Consider the following 23,746-nt stretch of genomic DNA (forward strand, 5'->3'; position numbering starts at 1 on the left):
TTACAACATAAAATTTAAATTTCTTATCTAGATTTTGTCTGTAAAATACTGACAAAGTGCATTTAGAGTGGCTACAAAATGACTAGAGTTTTTTTGGTTATGTGATATCCACAAATTGTCTACTAAACATATCTGTTGTTTGTCTATTACATATTCTGGTAATACCTTAAAAGTTAAATTAGATGACGGAAAAAATACTAAATTATTGGTTCCAAAATGTATTCTTTCTAAGGCGTTTTTGTCTAATGCAGATGTAGGTCTAAAATGAAGATTACCTAGTACCTTTTGTCTGTAAATGTCTTGGGTTGAGGCTATGCCTTTTCCCCTGTCTGCTGTCTGAGAACTTAATGGTCTCATGCATTCGAAATGTCCTTCAGGACAGGTAAATGCAGTTCATTCTATACTTTCTTCATGCATTCACACCTGCCAATATCCTGATTTACAATCAAATTTACTAAATATTTTCTTTCCTGGTATTCTATTTATTAATTCTTTTTTGTCTGGTAACTTATATCTATCTGTCCTAATATTATCATTAAGTCTTTTATAGTTTATTACCATTCTCGCTTTTCCTCTTACTATTTCGCTATGATTTCTTACCATAAATGTTGTAAGTCTATATTTAGAAGTAGATCTTCTTATTACTCCTAAATTTAATAATTATTTTATTTGTACTTTAAAGTCTTCCACATCTTGGTTAGTTGCTTCTATTGAGGCTATTTTAATTATATATTCTGGATTTATTATGTCTAATTTACATACAATTTTGTTATTTTTCCAATGTTTTAATGGTTTTTCTCCTATAATTTCTACCTCATCTAGTATTCTTATTATATTATCTAAATCTTTTTGGTTTTTTATTACTCCTATCCTTTCTATCCCCGTTTTGAAATTATATAATTTTGTTTCTATGTCTATTAAAGTATAATTTTTTCCTATTAGATTATCGTCGTCTAGTATTTCTTCTTCTTCTAGAATTAAACTCTTTATTTCTCTTTTGCTTTTACAGCATGTATTGTTGTCTTGACAATCCTTACAACAACTCTCTTTTTTCTTTTGCAGGTTTATTTGGTCTGGAGTAGAGATCTTCTTATGTCTGATTCTAGTTTCAGTTTTATGAGCTTGTACTGGTGTATGAGTAATATGTTTTAGAAAAATTACTCCATCTCTTGTAATCATGCAACTTCCATTTTTATGTAACATAAAGTCTAATCCGATGACAAAGTCTATATTTATATTCAAGTCTCTTACCCATATTTTATTCATTTTATAACTAGGTTTATAAAATTCTGAACAAGTGTTAATAAAGCTAATGTATGCCTTATGAACATAATGTTTATATATATTATGAGTTCCATCCATTTGCATGGCTGCAACTGGTTTGTCTAGAACTTTTATTAAATTTGGTGGAACTATTCGTTTATTTATTATACATTTAATACATCCCGAATCTACTAATGCTAATGTCTCTATTTCATAGTCATCTATTTTAATTCTTGCAAGTATTTTTATTGTTCCTAATTTTTTATCTTCATTACATACTAGGGCTCCATGGTCTTCTATACTCATTAGTTCAGCTGTTGAATCTTCTGGTATTGTTCTTAGCGATTGTATATTAGATAAACCTATTTCTTCATCTTTGCTATCTGCTTCTTTTTGTTTTCCTTTTTCTGATTTATATAACCTGGTTTCTAATTCGTTCATTCTAGTTTCTAATGTCATTATTCTTATACTAATAGTAGGGTCTTCTATTTTTTTTTATGTCTTTCTTCTTTGTGTATATTTGTCTTAAATTCTTTTTCTATACACATGATACATCCTTCTATAAAACAATTTTTACATTTTGCTCTTTTATCTCTACTAGGAAACCATTTACAAGAGAAACATGCATTACTATCTAAACCTTTATTTCTTTCGAAGTCGTGACTACAGTCTTCTGATATATTTGCTAAATTATCCATTTGAATTGGTTCTAGGTCTAGTTTTTCTAATCCTATCTCATTAATTAATTCTTATGTTTCTGAGTCTGATGAGTCTGTTTTAATTTTTTTCTTCAGTATCTACACTTACAATGGAGTATATACTTTCTGTGTCTGACATATATTCATCTACATTTATTAAGGTTTCTTGAAAGTCTTCAATTAGCTGTGAATTTCGTGTCTTATTATTTATTCTTTTTGGACATGTATTTGCTAAGTGTTCTACACTTCCACAAGTAAAACATTCCAGTTTATTTTTATAATTTCTACCTGTTCTGTATTTTCTTATATGTCTATTTCTGTCTAAATAGGGTTTTCTGGCTGATGATTTTCTAGGATAGTATTTCTTTCTATTGTATTGAGGGTAGTTTCTATTATATTGGGTTATGTATTTCTTATACTTTTTCTTTTTATAATTGTCTTTATCATAACTCTGAGTAGTGTATACCACGCTTTTACAAAAATTCATCTCATTTTGGTTTAATTGTTTTTGTATTTGTATATGCGTGCATGTTTCTTGTAGTATATTCATTATATGTTGTATTCTATGTCCTATTGACCATTTTAAATTAGGATTTTGTACTACTTCGTCTCTTTTATTCCATCTGTCTTCTATTTCTCTTCCTAGAGCTCCTGGTAATTTATTAAATAATTTCTTTCCTAATTCTTGGTCAAAAGCGTTTCCACTAATTATGAAATAATAAAAATAATCATTTAATTTTTTTTTTAATATGAAACCAGCTACTTATACTTAACTGCTCTAATTTAATTAAAGCATTTCTTTGTAGTATTACTAATCCACTATTTGGATCTTCTCCTGTAATTAAAGTATGTATTTTATTAGTAAAATTGCATGGATTTGCTCCCATGGATACTAAGTATTGAAATTTCATCGGAAAATCTTCCTTATATGCTTCCCATAGAGCTTTAGCTGATTCTCCTAAAAATGTCTCTAAGTATTTATACATAGTTTCAGCATCTGTATTATTATAAGTTTTTATATAGTCTGCTACTACTATTCCTTTCCAAAGGTCTATTACTGAATTCCATCTTTGTGGATCATGAGTTGCTATATTTAATATTTTTCCTTTATTACCTCCTTCTTGGAGAATAATAGGTTCTTCTATAGGCATTCTTTTCCCTGATGGTTTTATATTGTCTATAGGTTCTCCTGTTGTTCTAAAAACTCTTCTTCTAGGTACATTTTCTGTGCTCGTGTCTACTGTGTATTGTTCTCCTGTTGTTCTTTGAAATGGACTAGAACTAAACGCACTAGATTCCATTAATTCTTTTTGACTTATTATCGAGTCTATCTCTATTTCGTCATCACTCTATTGCATATCTTCTAATATTTTATCGAATTCGTCTGATTTCTTTTGGTATATATGTTCTACTCTATATCCCCAGTTATCAGTTCGAGCTTCACATAATTTAAAGTGACTTATGGTTTCTTCTATTGTTAATTCTCCTAACTTACATCCTTTACATCTAAAAAGTATATTTTTGTTATCTTTATGGAGTCTTTTTGCTTCTTCTATAGCTATGTCTACTTCAAATTCTTCTTGTATTAATTCTATGTCCATAAGGGTTGACTCAGTAGTTTCATTTTCATCTAGAGTATTTTCTTCTTCTATGTCTCTTTGTGATGTATAATTATAATTGGTAAATCTTATAGATGTCTCTCATCTAGAATTAGTGTACATTAGGTGTGACTCTGGCTGTAGAATCTTCTTCCTACTAAAGTCTTCTAATTTCCATTCTAACCCTGCATATTCTTCAGGATTTATTTTTATAGGTTTAATTAAATTTATTCCTCTATTTCCCATTAATTCTACGACATCTTCTACTTTAATTTTAAACTTAGTATTACTATTATTCGTCATTTTTCCTAAAAATCCTATGCACATTAATAAATTATTACCATTACACATTTCTTCGTATCCTTTAGTCTGTATTCCTATTTTTATATGTTTTCCAAATTCTGCTAAATTCATTATAAAGTCTGGACTAATATAAAAAATTCCTCCATTATTTGTCATATCTACCTCTGTTATTCCGACTATTGACTTCTTCATGTCTGACCATCTATCATCGTAAATTACTATTAAGACTTTAGTTCCTAAATTTTTTCTAGTTAATCCTATTATTATTAATCCCATATGCATTAGCGTCCTTCCAGTATTTTTTATTTGTCTTAAAACTTCTGGATTTATTAGATTTATATTAGTAACTTTAGTTCCTATGGCTGACAACTGTTCTTCTCTATAATGTCTATATAATTGTGTTGTTCTTGAAAACTGTCCTATGTTGTATAAAGTCTTTGGATTTAATAGTTTTAATTGATTTTGTTGGAAAATCTTTATGTCTCGGTCTACATCTATTACCTCACTTAACTATTGGTTGTTTTCCTCTGGTGTTCTTCTACTTAAAATTCTTGATAAGAAATTATTACCTATTCTATTATCTGAAAAACTTACTCTTGGTCTTTCTTGCCTTTCTGATCCTCTTTCGTTTCTTGATCTAATTTAAAGAAGGTCCATTTTTGTTCTTTTCTAGTTATTTTGACTTTTTCTTTTTGAGGTGTTATTTCTATCTTTTTTAATTGGTCTATTAGTTCTTCAACTTCTTTATTTTTAGAGGTCTCTTTATTTTTCTCTTTTTGTTGTTCACTTAACAACCGAACGCGCTCACTTATTAATTCTAACCTTGGTACTATTATTTCTATTTTCTTTATTATTTCTAATATTAATGAAATTATAGTAATATTTTGTTGTAGTGTTATTTGATTCGATTTAGCGTTAGGTATATAATCTTTATAGTCTGTTGGTAAATGTATAGCCTTTTCTATTAATTTTGAGGCTTCTTCTTGAGCTAAGGTTGGTCTACTCATGAAAGAGTGATTTCTTTTAGTTCTTCTACTGTCTTTTTTAATTCTTTAATATCACTAGTTAAAACTTCTACCTGTTGCGTTATTTTAGAGACTATTTGGGCTGTCTTTAGTTCTATCTCTTTTGGTCTTTCTGTAATAACTTTAACTAACTTTTCTATTTCCGTCTTTGTAGGTAATTTTTCTAGATTAAATTTGTTAACTAGAGTCTGGACTTTCTTTTCTAATTCTAATTCTTGTGTTTTTAAGTAATCGAGGTTTTATTCTAATTTTTTGAAAGTTTTCTTTTGCTTAGTCTAGGATGCTTCTACCACCTCTAATATTCTAGTAATGTCTTTATTATTTTCTTGTATTTTTTCACTAAAATTTATGACTAAATCTACTAATGTGTTCTACTGTTTGTCTTTACTATGTAATATATGATCTCAGTTACTGAAATTACACTTTATAAAACTATGATCTTTTAATGCTTTATATTTTCTTTCTGAGTATATTCTTAAGTCTAAGTATTCTAGATTTTGTAATGTATCTATTTTTCTAGCCTTTATTACCCTAACGGAATTTTTATTTTACAAACTTCCTTCTGGTACTCTATACTAGTTGTAAGTCTTTCTATATCTTCTCTTATACCTTGTAATTCCCATGTTATAGAAGAGATTGTCTCTTCATTAATCTGACTTTGTAAGAGTCTATTGTTTAATAGTGATGATAATGTTTCTGAATTTATTATCTCTAAATACGCACTTAAGGCTTTTTCTACTTGTCTATATTCTCGTCTTTTCTCTATATCTCTATATAAATACCAATGAATGATAGCTATTTGTCTAACAAAGGGTTGTGTTCTCATACAATTAATATGGTCTAAATCGCTCTTGATTCTTTGAGGTCTTTCTAGATTTTATATATCCTAGTAACTTATATTCCAATTCTGATATTATATCTATTAATTCTTGTAATCTTAACTGGTTTTATTTGATACTACTTAATTTAATATATTTTGGGTATAGGTTATTTAATTCTTGTTTGACTTCTAAATAATGATCTTGCATCTATTAACCTAAAGGCATACACTTTATTTTTTATTCTAGCTGTCAAATATAGTCTTCAGTTCTAAATATCTCGTCGTTGGTAAAATGAATTTCCCAAAGGAGATTATTTCGAAAACTTAATACTGCTGTATTATTATTCAGTTCTTATCTATAAGTTGTGTCTAAATAGTTAATGTGTTCGGTAAGGATCTTTCTTGAGCTTCTAAGGTTTACTAGTCTTGTTCGAGTAATGTAGGTCATGCGATAGTGAAAACTTATATGTTTAGCAAAACGGTGTTGTCTCATTAACTCTTGTCTAACAGTAGGTACAGGTGCTTGCTTTCTTCTTCTAGCAGAAAAAGGTCTTCTCATATAGTCTTAGATGAGTCTTAGGTTCCAAAAATCTGCTCGCTCTGAGACCAAACTTAGAGGGGAGGGTAGTAAATTTTTCAATAAGTTATTTCAATAAGAAAAGTTCAAAGGACAAAGCAGGAAATTAATGTTGTTTTCAAATAAATTTTTAACAATTCTACTCGATACTTCCTCACTCCTATATTTCTTCTTATCATATAGTTATATTTCTAATTAATTTTCTGTCTATCTCCCAAAATTTTCATTTTTTTTAATCTGGACTCTGTCCAGTCACGAATCTTGTTATATTGTTCATCTCTTTCTCTTAATCTTTATTCTTAATAACACTCTTCTTTAACCACACCCCGGTAACCACGGCCAACATTGTCCTTTATCATTTGGACATTAAAACGACGACTTTAAAACCTAGGAATTTACAGGTTAATCCATCAAGGTTATTAAGAAGTTAAGAGAATAACTATATACTAAGAATAAAAAATTCATGATGACAAGGAAATTACTTAAACATAATATTCATATAATCACAAAATAATTTACATAATAGGGAGATTAGTACAGAAAACATAATAAATAAACTTATATGGTTTGAAGAAGGAGAGAGGTTTCCCTTTCGGGGAACCCCAAAAACTATATCACACTAGGGGGTAGGTATTAAAAACTTAATACTATTTTACAATAGGAGCTTATATTACAAAGTTTCTGACTGGGCAAAGGATTGGAGTATTTGATGAAAGAGAAGGGGAATATGGAAGTTTTCTAGAGAGAGGTGGTTGGTGCTCTTGTTCGTGATGTCTTTGCTTCTCTATAAATGCTACCATTTATTGGCGTCTGGCGGACTTTAACTTCGGATTTCAAAATGTTGAAGAATCTTTTGAGTTCAGCCGGGTGCTCTTTGGGCACATGAACTTTTTCAAAAGAAAACTTTATTTACTTGTCTGTTAACTGATCTGTCCATTTACTGTGGCTGCTTTATTAAAGCTACTTTTAATAAAGCTCTCTTTTTCTGCAAATGTCTTCTAGCGTTTGGAAAAATCTTTCTAAAGTCTCTTTAACTATACTTTCTATGTTGTCATTTTTTTTCTTTTTTGCAAGTATGCTTTTCTTGGTAGAAATAGCTCCTTGCGTCAGTGTCTTTGGTAGTCTTCGTCTTGTCTGGAGAGATGAACATCCCTCATCTTCACTTTTTGGCAAAGTGACAACCATCAACGGATTTGATGAGTCTTTACCGGCTACCGTTTGAACCGGACTAGCTGTATCTTTATCCGATACAGTGGATCTATTTGCATTCATTGGGGAATGCACACCCGTCTCATTCATTTTTGTCTGAGATGGAGAACTCTGGGATTGTACTAATTCGAACGTAACTGCTTGTAGTCTTTGTTCTAACAGTCTTGCTTGTTCCAAGAGTTTCATTTTTTCTTGGATGAGTGTCTCTTTCTGCTGGTTAAGTCTTTTGACGGTCTCAGTCATAGTAGAGCAGTGATCGCAAAAAATCACCTTGTTTGTGTCTTTTTGTATATTGTACTGAGGGGTTCTATCTGGATTTTGTCTGAGAGCTGGAGAAATGTAGTAGTTTGGACCCAACACTCCTCTAGCATTGTCTAATGCCTCAGTGAAATCATAAAAGCCTTTAAAAAGAGGCTTTCTTATATCTTTAATAGAATCCAAAACTTCTATCCAGGTCTGGAAAATACCATTAGTTCTACCATGGATTACAACATAAAATTTAAATTTCTTATCTATATTTTTGTCTGTGAAATACTGAAAAAGTGCATTTAGAGTGGCTACAAAATGACTAGAGTCTTTTTTGTTATGTGATATCCACAAATTGTCTACTAAACATGTCTGTTGTTTGTCTATTACATATTCTGCTAATACCTTAAAAGTTAAATTAGATGGCGGAAAAAAATACTAAATTATTGGTTCCAAAATGTATTCTTTCTAAGGCGTTTTTGTCTAATGCAGATGTAGGTCTAAAATGAAGTTTACTTAGTACCTTCTGTTTGTAAATGTCTTGGGTTGAGGCTATGCCTTTTCCCTTGTCTGCTGTCTGAGAACTTGATGGTCTCATGCTGTTCAAATAAAAAATCAGTTAGATGTGATTTTTAATCTACTTAATTGGTCTGCTAGGTTCTTATCTTTTCCTTTTATATGTTCGAACGTTAAATTATAAATTGAAATAGTATCCATAAAGTTTAACCATCTTCGTCTACTGCTACTTTTATCATTAATTTTTTGATAGAATTTGACTAATAGCTTCACTGTCTGTTCTTACCAATATCTCTGGTTTATTTAGTATATATAGTCTAAAACCATTTAAGCCATATATTACAGCTAAAATTTCGGCTTTTATACTACTCATATTTCCTTTTTCTCGGTACCTACCACTTTGATAAGCACATATTTTTTCTTCACTTTTATTGCTATATTTATTTGGTTTTTCCTTTAATACTGCTCCCCATCCTTCGAAGCTTCCATCTGTTTCTAGGGGCATATTTAAGTCTGAAATATTTTTTATTTTTTCTTTAATTTTTTTGTACTAATCTAATATCTTCTGTATTTGTGTTTTTGACCATTTGATCCCGTTTTTTAATACAATGGCCCTGCTATTTTTCCTAAGTCTTTTATAAAACTTCTAGCATAATTTACTATTCCTAAGAATTTTTGTAATTCTTTAACATTATCTGGCATTTCTAAGGCCTTTTTAGTTATATGAGGTTGCAATTTTATTTTGCCATCTCCTAGCACTACTCCTAAAAAGTTTATATGGCTTTTACATAATTCCATCTTTTTCTTGCTAATTATTATTCCATTTTCTACGAATAATCTAAATACTGTCTGTAGGTGTCCTAAATGTTCTTTCATGTCTTTACTAAATACTAATATACCATCTACATATACTAGGACAAATCTTTTATAGTCTCCAAATATACTATCCATTTTTCTTTGAAAAATTAGTGGAGCTGTCTTTAATCCAAATGACATTACTAACCATTCGAAATGTCCTTCAGGACAGGTAAATGCAGCTCATTCTATACTTTCTTCATGCATTCGTACCTGCCAATATCCTGATTTATAATCAAAGTTATTAAATATTTTCTTTCCTTGTATTCTATTTATTAATTCTGTTTTGTCTGATAACTTATATCCATCTGTCCTAGTATTATCATTAAGTTTTTTATAGTTTATTACCATTCTCGCTTTTTCTCTTACTATTTCGCTATGATTTCTTACCATAAGTAATAAAGGAAAAATATTAAATATAGCAGCTCATGATCCACAAATATGGAATTCAGTAATAGACCTTTGGAAAGGAATAATAGTAACAGACTATATAAAAACTTATAATGATACAGATGCTGAAACTATGTATAAATACTTAGAGACATTTTTAAGAGAATCAGCTAAAGCTCTATGGGAAGCATATAAGGAAGATTTTCCGATAAAATTTCAATACTTAGTATCCATGGGAGCAAATCCATACAATTTTACTAATAAAATACATACTTTAATTACAAGAGAAGATCCAAATAGTAGATTAGTAATACTACAAAGAAATGCTTTAATTAAATTAGAGCAGTTAAGTATAAGTAGTTGGTTTCATATTAAAAAAAATTTAAATGATTATTTTTATTATTGTACAATTAGTGAAAACGCTTTTGACCAAGAACTAGGAAAGAAATTATTTAATAAATTACCAGGAGCTCTAGAAAGAGAAATAGAAGACAGATGGAATAAAAGAGACGGAGTAGTACAAAATCCTAATTTAAAATGGTCAATAGGACATAGAATACAACATATAATGGATATACTACAAGAAAAATGCACGCATATACAAATACAAAAACAATTAAAACAAAATGAGATGAATTTTTGTAAAAGCGTGGTATACACTACTCAGAGTTACGATAAAGACAATTATAAAAAGAAAAAGTATAAGAAATACAGAACCCAATATAATAGAAACTACCCTCAATACAATAGAAAGAAATATTATCTTAGAAAATCATCAGCCAGAAAACCCTATATATATATATATATATATATATATATATATATATATATATATATATATATAGTTTTAAGTAGATTTTATTTATAGTTAAACCTAACATATATTTTAAAAAATATTCTGTACGTATTCATTTTTAGTTCAATGAATCAAATATCTTTTTATACAGATGTATTCATTAAATAATACCGTAAATATTTTTTGTCATATTCTAATTTTTGACATTAAAAAGCACATCATTACTTAAGCTCAAACTATATTTTGATTATTTTGAGATTGATGACTTTTTGCAAAAGCTGGGGCAATAGTTATGTTGTAGTGGTTTCTGGAATTGAGCGACGAAAAACAAATAATTTCTGTTGGAATTTGGAATTTATGATATTGTCAAAAAATTCTTCACTTATCAAACTGCAATTTTCCCTAAAAATAAAATACAAGAAGAGAACCATAAAGTTCTTTTTATGAACACTAGAAAATATATATATTGTTATTATAACTAAAATTAAGTAGTTGAACATAGGGGCAAGCTTGTTATAACAAAAGATAAACATCATCCGTCCTCCAACCACAAGATAGACCTCTTGTAGTTCCGTCAGCAAATTATAATATTCTTGCGCATTCTTTTCAAGATTCCTGTTAACGTCTCTTCGAACCCAATTTGGATTATAATCGAGGAAAATCTTGAGTCCGTCTAACTCATCCTCGCTTCCCACCCTAAACATTTTCTGGGATAGGACTAAGTGAGATATCTACTCCTTCATAATTGGCCATTTATGTTCTTTCTTTAATTGAACATCTATGAGTTAAGTATTTCATGAACACTTATATATTAAACTAATTAAAATGGAACGTGAAATTAGTAAATTAGTTAGAACGCAATACAAAATTAGTGATTTCATAAAAAATTAAACAGTAAGTTAGAGATTTAGTTTAATTTGAACATCAATGATGTTATACTGGGGCAAACAAGACGGCAGTGTGTCTTTTTGGAGTAAACAGGATGGCGGTGTTGCGTCCAAATGCACACGCAAGTGTACATTGTCGTACAAGTAATATAGTGATTATATAAAATCGGATGTCGAACCCACAGAGACTTATGACCAATATTAATAAGAGTTTTGTTTGTTTTGTAACTTAATGTTGAAAACTAAATAACTAACAATGTAAACTAGAATTGTGCTATGAGCGTCTTTGAGAGTTGCTTTTATCAAGATTTTAGAGATATTCCAGGGTCGTGGCTAGTTCACCAATCCTATTGAGTCATTCAAGCATTCTACCTTAGTAATTTTGTTCACAATTGCTAATTAACCGGATTATTAATCTCACAGACGAATCACTACTCACCGATTCAAGATAATTCGCCTCCTATATTCCTATGGTCTTGTCTTATCAAGAATGCAATAAAAGCACGGGAGGTAATTGATTGTGGTAACTAAGTATATTCCTATCCTAGTCACAAATCCTAGCCCAAATTTAGGGATAATCAGATCACAATCTCTTTACTCCTTCTCTAAACTAACAACGTCTTTCCCAAGCACGTATATCAGTTAGTAAATAGAGCTCAACTGTTGCGCAGACAATCAAGCACTTAAGCATATAAGTAAAGAAACAATTGCATACGAACAAGCTACTAAGATTAAAATACTTGTCAAACGTCAATATTCATGGCTAAACCACAACCCCAGAATTTAGGTGTTTAGTTACACATGATTCGAGAATAGAAGCTAGAATTCATGAATAACATAGGGTTCCAATGTAAAGAAAATTAATAGAAGAGGAATAAAACCTAGAAAGAGCTTCACAAGTCTCAAAAATCGTCTAAGCCGTCTTTCTAATGTTAAAAATGACTATTTATAAGCCAGGGCAAAATATGAAAAGTTGGTCCAATCCCGATCAAATTAAGACAACTGACACCGCTTGTGCGCTGGCTATGCGTCGCATGGCCAGCGCATGACATCCTTCTTGCATCCTTCATGCGGCGCACGATCAGCGCATGGTCTGTCTAAGATTCAGGAATGGGGTTTTTGTCCGCTGGCTGTGCGACGCATGGCCAGCGCATGAGACCCTTCAGTGGTCAGATTCTGCCTTCAAGTGCTGGAACTTCCTTCCCTTCAACCAACATGCACAGCCTCGGATTCAATCAAAAACTGCTCGGAATACCCTCCATTGGTCCTTGTTGTACCTATTCATACAAACATACCAACATAAGCTCATATACAACAATTTTCATTAAAAACTACGATTAAAGTGCTAAGAAGTGAAGTGCAACTGACACTAAATATAGATATTTGTGCCAAATATCAACACCCCCCACTTAGACTTTGCTCGCCCTCGAGCAACCACTTATCCAACATTCCTTAGTACTTCTCACAGCCATGCCACTCAAACAGGTCTACTTCAGGATTCGGCGGATATGAAAGTTTCGAAAGCACATTAAAACATACACATTGAGCCAATTCTCTCAAAAGTCATGCCAACTGCTTCAAAACAAACATTTTCTCACATTTCCAAATATTCGCAACCAGACCTCTCAAGAACCGATACGTTCAAAAACATGCATATGACTCCAGACACCACTCAAGACACAACTAGTCTGCTACTTGACCGAGTAGGATTACTTCACCCATCTCCTATCAATTATGTGTCCTCACCCAAAAGAGAGTTGTCCATATTTCATACAAAGTTAATGACTTTATTTCAACGGACATAAGATGAAAACAATATCGCTCACTCTCACAAAGAACATCCAATGCTCAAACATGACAAACCATAGGCTTGCCCTTAGTGTAATCATTCAGCAAATTAGAGTGAGATGAAATTAGGATCACTTAGGACTTGTATGGTTGTAACGTAGGCTAAGGGACGGGTAGGACATATTTTGAAAAATAGTGACTAACCACCCTAAGCACTTTTAATACCTTACAACATAATTCATTTTGCACCATCCTTCATCAACCATAGCTTTCATCCACAAGCTATTCATTCTATCCCATCAACGCCCATTTATTTTCTCAATTTTAAGCACCATCCTATTTTCGACTAGCTAGTGGGAAACAAAATTAAGAAAGCAACTACTAACTAGAAAGTTTCTCTTTTCTGTTTTTCAGTTTTTTTTTTTAATTTATATTTCCCACTACTAGCATTCAAAAACACTCAAGCACACCCCTAGCCTTGCTTTCAACTTCATTCAACAAACCCTCCCTTAATTTCACATCCCAAACTCCAATTCCACAATTTGCTATTAAAAGTGCCTAAGGAGTAAACATGGATCAAAATTTGGTCAATAAGAACAAAACGGGGGTAGGCTAATTGGTTGTTGTCAAAAGAAAAAGCTAAAGGCTATATATATACAAAGGGTAGGCAAGCGACGTTTTCGAAATTCGGCTAACAAAGAAATGCCTAGATCACTTCCTAAACTTCTCACTTAGGTTCACTTCACGAACGCACCGGGAAAGTTCTAGTCATCAATATCAAGCATGGATCATACAAGAGTTTCCTCACATCACACACAACACGTAATCAATACAAAACAGATTCGTACAACCCTCCAATCAAGCAACTATCACAAATTATGCCAAGTGGGTCATACATGAGTCAATGCAATTCACTACAAAAGTGTTTCGAGAGAGGTTGCTTATTTTCATGCATGCTATTAAAAATCATCAACAACAGCTCATAGTTTTCACATTCCACCTCACCTGAGCACCTAGCATTCGACTGGTCTAACAGGCTTGACTCCTACGACTCTATTTACCAAAACTAAAAAATCTAACCCAGTTCAAAGGTCTCCCCTTAGGAAAGAACTGAGGCCATAAGAAAATCCAAGGGGGTGGATGGTGTGTTCCACTAATGAGGGGATCAAGAAGCTACAGAGAAAATCTAAAACGACAAAACTAATTTTTTTTTTCTGACTCTAAGACTCAAGAGCTACCAAAAAGAAACCTACGGCAACTTGATCACCATCCTCAACCTCAAAAATGTTGATACAAGGGACGTATTTACCACCCTACACTTAAATCATGATTTTCCCTCGAAGCATATAGATGAACAAATTTAAAAGCAAAGCAAGGGAAGAAATACTCCCTGAGGCCCACTAGGGCCTAGTCATCCTCTTCATCATCCTCAGCCTCGCCATCAGACGACTCAGCATCTTCTTCCTCATCATCCTATGCGTGGGATTATTCTTCACTCCCTTCCTCCATCTCGGCTGCTAGGAGGTCTGCGGAGCACAAGTCCTCATCAGTTGGCAGCTTGCCCTCCTCCCCAACGAGAACTCGTGAGTAATTGGTGTGAGGGCACTTCGCAAACACACTAGAGAGGTCTAACTCAAATTGCTCACTCGCGATCATCGCAATTTTATAGATTTGTGCCAGCACAGTAGACTGAGCCGATCTTTCTTTGGCTGGAGTCAAATTAAGTTTAGTGCACTGTTCAGGAGACTTGACATTAGAGATGTCAATCATATTGTCCGGGCACTCGAGCACCCTGTCATGCGGACTCTCCAAGTGAGGTGCCAACTTCTTTAAGTAGGCAGTGAGGGTATTCCCAAAGCTCAGCCTGAGGGACTTGCCCTCCCTAATATGCTACATCTCCCTTAGAATCCAATAGCCAATGTTGACAGGTTGCCCCGTCAAGAAGAAGTATACAATGGCTACTCTCTCCTTCAGCACAATAGTGAAATAATCAAGTGGCATGATACGGTAGTTGAGCAGCCTGAGCCACAGTCGGGCCTCCTTCAGAAAATCACCCATCAGCATAGACTTGTGCAACCTTGGGTCCTCTCTATATCTGGCCCACTTGGCCTTGGAATCAGGCCCACATAAAGTCTCCCGAATGACCTTGTAGTCAAGCCTTTTGATGAAATCAAGCAGTGGTCCAATGGGACAATCAGGGACCCATGTGCACATAAGGTGGAGGTTGTTAATGGCACATACTCACCCCTTACGTTTACCGACGGTTGCATCTCACTGCCCTCTGTTCTGGCCAACTCTAGATTGGCATACATCTCCAACACCATGTCAATGTTCACAGGCCCCGGATTCTCAAAGACACCCTGCCAACCCGTTTCCATTATTTGGTTGGAGATCCCCCAAAAATTCTTCTTCAACGCCACTTTGTTAACGGACCTTTCATGAATGTACCCATCCCTCAAAGGGAGCTCTTTGTACCATTCTTCCGCACACCCAATCCTTATAAGATAGGGACGAGTCCTTAGAGGAGAAGCCCGAGGAATGGGGACTACCGATTGCTTGCTATTGTGGGTTGTTGCCCTTTTTTGGTGGCAATGGCCTTGCCCCCTCTGGGTCTCTTTGATCCTTGTGAGGGACCCGCCTCGCCAGCTTTGCCTTTTCCTTTGGTCACCATTCTACCTATAGAGATTCACAACACAAACATCCAATTTCGTTAGCAAATTTAACCCAAGTGGACACTTATTGCACACTAACACTTCAACTTATCGTCAGCAAGTTAAGCCCAAGTAGGGTCGTTTCGGGTACTATCATGGCTTTATTGACTTGCAAGTAGGGTCGTTCACACTTACTTCAAACTATGGTACGAAGAAAAAAAAATGAAACAAGGAAGTTAACTAACATAGACTAAAACGAACAAAATTAACGAAACAAAAACTATCCTACAACGCCATGGAAATCATGTCGGAGGGCCTAGGTTGGCTTTCGACCTATGTGGGTTCATGCCAATGCCCCAGGGTTTTGAATGTTGTTTGAATTTTAATTGCTACTCAAGGCTTCACAAAAATCACAAAAAACTTGGTTGAGGAATTTTATTAAACACCTTGTGGGCATAGAACTATCCCTTTAAGTTTTGCAACAATGGAGAGTTGAAAAACCCTCTCTTATGTTTGGGAATCATTGTTCTAGTATCCAACACCCAGTACAAACACAACAATACCAAAAATCCACCCAAATTCTCCCACCCCCGTAAACCCTAGTTTATCAATCTCCAAAATCAACAAAAGGGGGAAAAAGGAATGGAATTTCATGGAAAAACTATGAAGATTGATTACCTTTGTTGAGATATGAGATAATGCACGCGAATTTCTTGAGGATGGAGAGGATTTGAGGAGGTTTTTTAGGGGTTAGGGACGATTTTAGAGAGAGAGAGAGTGTTTGTGAGAAGTATGGGGAATTGGGGGATCGGTCCGTGTTTAAAATCTTTAAAGGAATTCGAACCGGGTTAAACCGTGCGCTGGCCGTGCATCGCATGTCTATCGCACAATACCCCCACCTCTGAAGTTTATAGTTAGAAAAAATTCTCTGATTAGCTGTCATGCGCTGGTCATGCGTCGCATGCCCAGCGCACGAAGAACCCCTTTCTGAACTTTTTACTTAGCCAAATTGTTGGCTCTGAGTGCAGCTCATGCGCTGATCATGCGACGCACAACCAGCGCACAAAACACCCCGTTTTGAATCTTTTACTTAGCCAAATTTTTGGCCTGCTTACCTGTTGTGCGATTATTATGCGACGCACAGATAAAGCACACTAACAAACCTGAAGCTCGATTCTTAATGTTTTGCATTCGTTTCGAGTTCCTGGTCCTTCCTTAGCCCTGCAACATGAAAAAAAAGGGGTATATATGCCACAAAATTTGGGTTGCCTCCCAATCAGCGCCTTAGTTAAGGTCGTGGCACAACACCCTTTTTTTCAAATTGTTACATTACAAACTCGGGTTGCCTCCCGAGAAGCGCTTGAGTTAACGTCGCGGCATGACGCAAATCCTTCCCCATTCATCATCAAGGAGCACTTGCTCCTTCTCTTTTTCAAAAGCACCACCCTAATATCGCTTGAGACGCTATCCATTTACGAGGAATTTGTGCACCCCATCCATAGTTTGTATTTCCACAGCACCATGGGGTGTGATTCTCGTCGCTACAAACGGTCCAGACCATCGGGACTTGAGCTTTCCCGGAAACAACCGCAGCCTAGAGTTGAAGAGTAGTACCTGCTGCCCTAGCGCGAATTCACGGTGGTGAATATGATTGTCGTGCTATCTCTTAGTCTTCTCCTTGTATAGCTTTGCATTCTCATACGCCCCCAGTCTAAATTCATCAAACTCGTGCAACTGCAACAACCTCTTCTTTCCGGCTAAGCTCATGTCAAGATTGAGCTTTTTGATTGCCCAATATGCTTTATGCTCTAACTCAACCGGTAGATGGCATGCCTTCCCATAGACTAACCTGTAAGGAGATGCTCCGATGGGGGTTTTGTAGGCTGTGCGATACGCCCACAAGGCATCATCCAACTTCATTGCCCAGTCCTTCCTCTGAGCATTCACAGTTTTCTCTAAGATTTGCTTCACTTCTCCATTTGATACCTCTACCTGACCGCATATTTGTGGGTGGTAAGCTGTAGAAACTTTATGCTTCACCCCATATTTTGCCAAAAGGTTCTTCAACAAACTGTTGCAGAAGTGAGCACCCCCATCGCTAATCATCGTCCTTGGGGTTCCAAACCTTGCGAATATGTTCTTCCGCATAAAATTCACCACCACCTTTGCATCATTGGTTGGAAGAGGGACTACCTCTACCCATTTCGAAACATAATCGACAGCAAGCAGAATGTACTTGTTACTAAGGGATGGTGGGAAAGGCCTAATAAAGTCGATGCCCCAGACGCCAAATATCTCTACCTCCAATATGTTTGTTAGAGGAATCTCGTGCCTCCTAGAGATGTTTCCAGTTCGTTGACATCTGTCACAACTTCTAGAAAATGTAAGATCATCTTTGAAAAGAGTGGGCCAATAAAAACCAGATTGTAATACCTTAGCCGCAGTACGATCACCTTGAAAGTGCCCCCCGTATGAGGAGGAATGACAACTCTCCAATATTTGACTCACCTCGGTCTGTGGAATACATCTCCGCACTAACTGATCAGTCCCTTGCTTAAAAAAATACGGCTCATCCCATATGTAAAACTGTGAATCATGATACAACTTCTTTCTCTGCTGTGGAGTGGCTTCAGGTGGGTACACCCCACTTAAGATCAAGTTCACAATATCAGCATACCATGGGACTTCGGCAGTAGGAATGGAAAATAGCTGCTCGTCAGGGAACGACTCTTGAATTTAGACATCCTCCACAAAATGATTATGGTTGTCCAATCTAGACAAGTGGTCTGCGACTTAGTTCTCATCTCTCTTACGATCTTTAATCTCAATATCAAATTCTTGCAAAAGGAGAATCCACCGAATCAACCTGGGTTTAGCATCCTTCTTGCTGAACAAGTAGCGAATGGCTGCATGGTCTCTATAGACAATAACATGTGTCCCAACAAAATAGGACCGAAACTTATCAAACGCATAAACCACAGCTAGCAGCTCCTTCTCTGTTACAGAGTAATTCATTTGGGCAACGTCTAACATCTTGCTAGCATAGTAGATAGAATGAAAAACCTTCTCTCTTCTCTGGTCCAACAACACTCCCACAGCATTGTCGCTTGCATCGCACACCAATTCAACTGGCAAGTTCCAGTCAGGTGCTATGATTATTGGTGCAGTCACCAACCTCCTTTTCAAATCTTCAAAGGCCTTGATACAAATATCATCAAACAAGAATTTCTCCTCCTTTTCAAGCAACCTGCATATCGTACTAGAGATCTTCAAGAAATCTTTTATGAAGCGTCTATAGAATCCTGCATGCCCGAGGAAACTGCACACTTCCTTAACAGAGACTGGGGGTGGTAGTTTCTCAATAACATCCACTTTCGCACGATCAACCTCCAAGCCCCTTTTTGACACCTTATGTCCAAGAACGATACCCTCTCGTACCATAAAGTGACACTTCTCCCAGTTCAGCACCAGGTTGGTTTCTTCACATTTTGCAAGCACACGATCTAGATTCTGCAGACATGTTGTGAACGAATTCCCAAAAACAGAGAATTCATCCATGAACACTTCTACAAAATCCTTCACCATCTCAGAGAATATAGCCATCATGCACCGTTGAAATGTTGCTGGTGCATTGCAGAGCCCAAACGACATTCACTTGAAAGCATATGTACCGTAAGGACAAATAAACATTGTCTTCTCCTGATCTTCTGGTGCAGCTGCTATTTGATTATAGCCAGAGTATCCGTCAAGGAAGCAATAGTACTCCTGGCCTGCTAATATGTCAAGCATCTGATCGATAAATGGAATAGGATAGTGATCCTTTCTTGTAGCTTCATTCAGTTTTCTGTAATCCATACAAATCCTCCACCCTATTACAGTTCTTGTTGGGATGAGCTCTTTCTTGTCATTCTCTACCACTGTCATCCCACTTTTCTTTGGGACACATTGTACGGGGCTCACCCACTTGCTGTCAGCAATGGGGTAGATAATGCCTGAATCTAACCACTTGATCACCTCTTTCTTGACTACTTCCTTCATCGGTGGATTCAACCGTCTCTGGTGCTATATACTCGACTTGTAATCTTCCTCTATAAATATCTTATACATGCAGAATGCTGGACTGACCTGAATATCTGAGATCTACCAACCCAGCGCTTTCTTTCTATTCTTCAGAACTTCCAGAGAAATATTTACTTCTTCATCAGTGAGATCCGCGGCCAATATAACTGGTAAAGTTTCATCCTTGCCCAAAAATGCATATTTGAGATGCGTGGGTAAAGGCTTCAACTCCAATTTTGGGGGCTCTTCTATTGATAACTTGGGTGGTGGCCCAATTTTTCTGTCGAGCGGCTCGAAATCCCCCTCTCGAATGTAAATGCTCGCCACATCTAGAATCTGCACCATTTCAAAGCCTTTGAATCACCAATAATATCATCACCCACTAAGGCTCTCGCCAATGGATCGTGAGAAGTGACAACTCCTCATAGACTACAGGCATCTTCACAGCCTTGTACACATTGAAAACTTCAACTTTGTCATGTACCCTCATGGTGAGTTGCCCAGCAGCTACATCAATAAGTGTTCTCCCTGTGGCCAAGAATGGACGCCCCAATATAAATGGGATTTCCGGATTTGGCTCGAAGTCCAAAATCACGAAGTCTGTAGGGATTATCAAAGCCCCTACTTGCACCAATACATCCTCAATAATTCTTTCGGGTCTTGCCAACTATCTGTCTGCTAGCTGTAAAACTATAGTGGTTAGTCTGGGCACTCTCAAACCTATCTTCCTGAAGATAGATGAAGGCATCAAATTTATACTTGCACCTAGATCACATAGTGCTCGAGCAAGAACCTGCTTCCTAATAGAAATCTCAATCGTAAAAATTCTGGGATCTTTCAATTTTGTGGGCAGCCTATTTTGAATATGAGAAGTGCACTCCTCGATAAGTGCAACCGTGGCATACTCTGTGAATCGACTCTTTTTTGCAACAATGTCTTTGATGTACTTAGCATACTTTGGAATACCCTGTAGCATATTGACTAACGAAACGTTCACATGTACCTACTTAAGAAAATCAAGAAACTTCTTGTACGTAGCCTCTTCTTTCTGTCTTGCCAAACATTGAGGGAATGGAGGTGGTGGCTTTGCAACCACGAGCTGTGGCTGCTTTTCCACTGATGTCTCGACTACCCTCTCTTCTTCAATCCTCTCCTCGGCAATCTTCTCTTTTGCAGCTTCTACTCGACTGGTTTTATTTTGAGCCACTTCCTATAGTTCCCCATTTCGAAGAGTAACAGCATTGCAAGGCTTGGGATTTACATATGTATCACTTCGAAGTCCTCCAGGTGTTCTACTGTTCTGCGCACCAGCTATCTGACCCATCTGCCTTTCTAAATTCCGCACAGTCAAATCACGATTCTGATTATCTGCAATTAACTTTTGCTGATCTATCATCACCTTGCATATCACTCATCATCTTTTTCATCATCTCTTCCATACTGTTTGTGGGGGCTTAAGTAACAAGTGTTGGCTGATAGTTCTATTTCTGATTTCCTTGATTGTCACTCCATCTGAAATTCGGGTGATTCCTCTAATTTGGATTGTAAGAATTCCCATATTGATTGTTGTTTCCTTGCCCCTTGCCTGCATTACCCACAAAGTATATGGATGCGGAATTTGCAGGGCATTCATCACTAGTGTGACCTTCTCCACAAACTTCACAAAAGATGATGGCTTGTTGCACTGCATGCACCTGTGGTGGAGCCTGCGCAACAGTTAACTTCTTCATTTCAATGCGCATGGCATCAATCTGTGCTGATAGTGCAGTAAAATTATCCACTTCAAAAATACCCGGTGCCTTTCTAACAGAACTACTAGTTGTGTCATCCTGCCAGTCTGGAGTGCTCTGGATAAACCTATTCAATAATGTGAATAACTCTTCCTAGCACAGATCAAGAGCCTGCCCTCCTGCAGTAGTGTCCAGTGATGACTTATGTTGGGCATCCAGACTCTCAATAAATGTGTGCGCCAGAACTTCATTCATCTGATGGTGGTGAGGACAATCTCTGAGAAGACATTTGAACCTCTCCCACGCTTGATACAAATTTTCCCCATTTTTCTGCCTGAATGACATGATCTCTCTTCGGAGGCGAGTTGTCTTTGCTGGTGGAAAGAACCGTGTCAAAAATTTCGTCGCCAGATCATCTCTTGAAGTGATAGAATTTGCGGGCTCTGCTAACAACTAGTTACTTGCATTCCCCAACAGAGAAAAGGACAACAGTGTCAGCCGCACATATTTTTTGGTGACCCTTCCAGTAGAGAAAGTATCCATAATCTGCAGAAAAGTATGGATATGACGCTGAGGATCCTCATGGGACATCCCAGTGAATTGCCCACTAGCGTGAAGTAGCTGAATCATGGGATGCCTCAGCTTAAAGTGCCCTTCGATGGTGGGCTTGACAATGCTCGAAGTTACATCCGCCACACGAGGCACTGCAAACTCTCTCACTTTCGCTGGTGGATTAATAGCCATGACCATAGGTAACTCTGCTAAAGCCTGCGGGTTCTGCAATTTCAAATCTTTTCTGCGCCGATTGAAAGTATGTTCAGGCCCAGGATCGAATTCCTCAAGATTGTTTTGACTCGCAGTCCATCAAATTCGAGTAAAGTACCTGCAATCAAGTAACAGCTAAGATCAAGACGTTAATACTTGAATAAATAAAACAATACAATTTATTATGGCAAAAATGGTTGATTTCTAAGTCCCCGACAACGACGCCAAAAACGTGTTGTGTCCAAATGCACACGCAAGTGTACGTGGTCGTACAAGTAATATAGTAATTATATAAAATCAGATGTCGAACCCACTGAGACTTATGACCAATACTTTCACGAAAATAAACTATTGCAACTAAATATGCAAGTAATGAATAAGAGTTTTGTTTGTTTTGTAACTTAATGCTGAAAACTAAATAACTAACAATGTAAACTAGAATTATGCTATGAGCGTCTTTGAGAGTCGCTTTTATCAAGATTTTAGAGATATTCTAGGGCCGTGGCTGGTTCACCAATCTTATTGAGTCATTCAAGCATTCTACCTTAGTAATTTTGTTCACAATTGCTAATTAACCGGATTATTAATCTCGCAGTATTCTTTTGAATCACTACTTTCCGATTCAAGATAATTCGCCTCCTATATTCCAATGGTATTGTCTTATAAAGAACGCAATAAAAGCATGGGAAGTAATTGATTGCGATAACTAAGTATATTCCTATCCTAGTCACAAATCCTAGCCCAACTTTAGGGACAATCAAATCACAATCTCTTTACTCCTTCTCTATACTAACGTCTTTCCCAAGCACGTATATCAATTAGTAAATAGAGCTCAACTGTTGCGCAGACAATGAAGCACTTAAGCACAAAAGTAAAGAAACAATTGCATATGAACAAGCTACTAAGATTAAAATACCTGTCAAACGTCAATATTCATGGCTAAACCACAACCCTAGAATTTAGGTATTTAGTTACACATGATTCGAGAATAGAAGCTAGAATTCATAAATAACATAGGGTTCCAATGTAAAGAAAATTAATAGAAGAGGAATAAAACCTAGAAAGAGTTTCACAAGTCTCAAAAATCGTCTAAGCCGTCTTTCTAATGCTAAAAACGACTATTTATAAGCCAGGGCAAAATATGAAAAGTTGGCCCAATCCCGATCAAATTAGGACAACTGACACCGCTTGTGCGCTAGCTATGCGATGCATGGCCAGCGCATGACATCCTTCTTGTATCCTTCATGTGGCGCACGATCAGCGTATGGTCTGTCTGAGATTCAGAAATGGGGTTTTTATGCGCTGGCTGTGCGATGCATGGCTAGCGCATGTGACCCTTCACTGGTCAGATTCTGCCTTCAAGTACTGGAACTTCCTTCCCATGTTCAACCAACATGCACAGCCTCGGATTAAATCAAAAACTACTCGGAATACCCTCCGTTGGTCCTTATTGTACCTATTCATACAAGCATACCAACATAAGCTCATATACAACAATTTGCATTAAAAATTACGAATAAAGTGCTAAGAAGTGAAGTGCAACTGACACTAAATTTAGATATTAGTGCCA

The 23,746-nt window shown here is 36.0% G+C and overlaps 1 pseudogene; it reads left to right on the forward strand.

Moving 5' to 3' along the window:
- The first annotated feature begins 21,673 nt into the window (after positions 1-21,673).
- Positions 21,674-21,767, forward strand: LOC132604804 (small nucleolar RNA R71; annotated as a pseudogene).
- Positions 21,768-23,746: the final 1,979 nt, after the last annotated feature.

The sequence above is a fragment of the Lycium barbarum genome, chromosome 7, assembly GCF_019175385.1.
Source record: "Lycium barbarum isolate Lr01 chromosome 7, ASM1917538v2, whole genome shotgun sequence".
NCBI classification, from domain to species: domain Eukaryota; kingdom Viridiplantae; phylum Streptophyta; class Magnoliopsida; order Solanales; family Solanaceae; genus Lycium; species Lycium barbarum.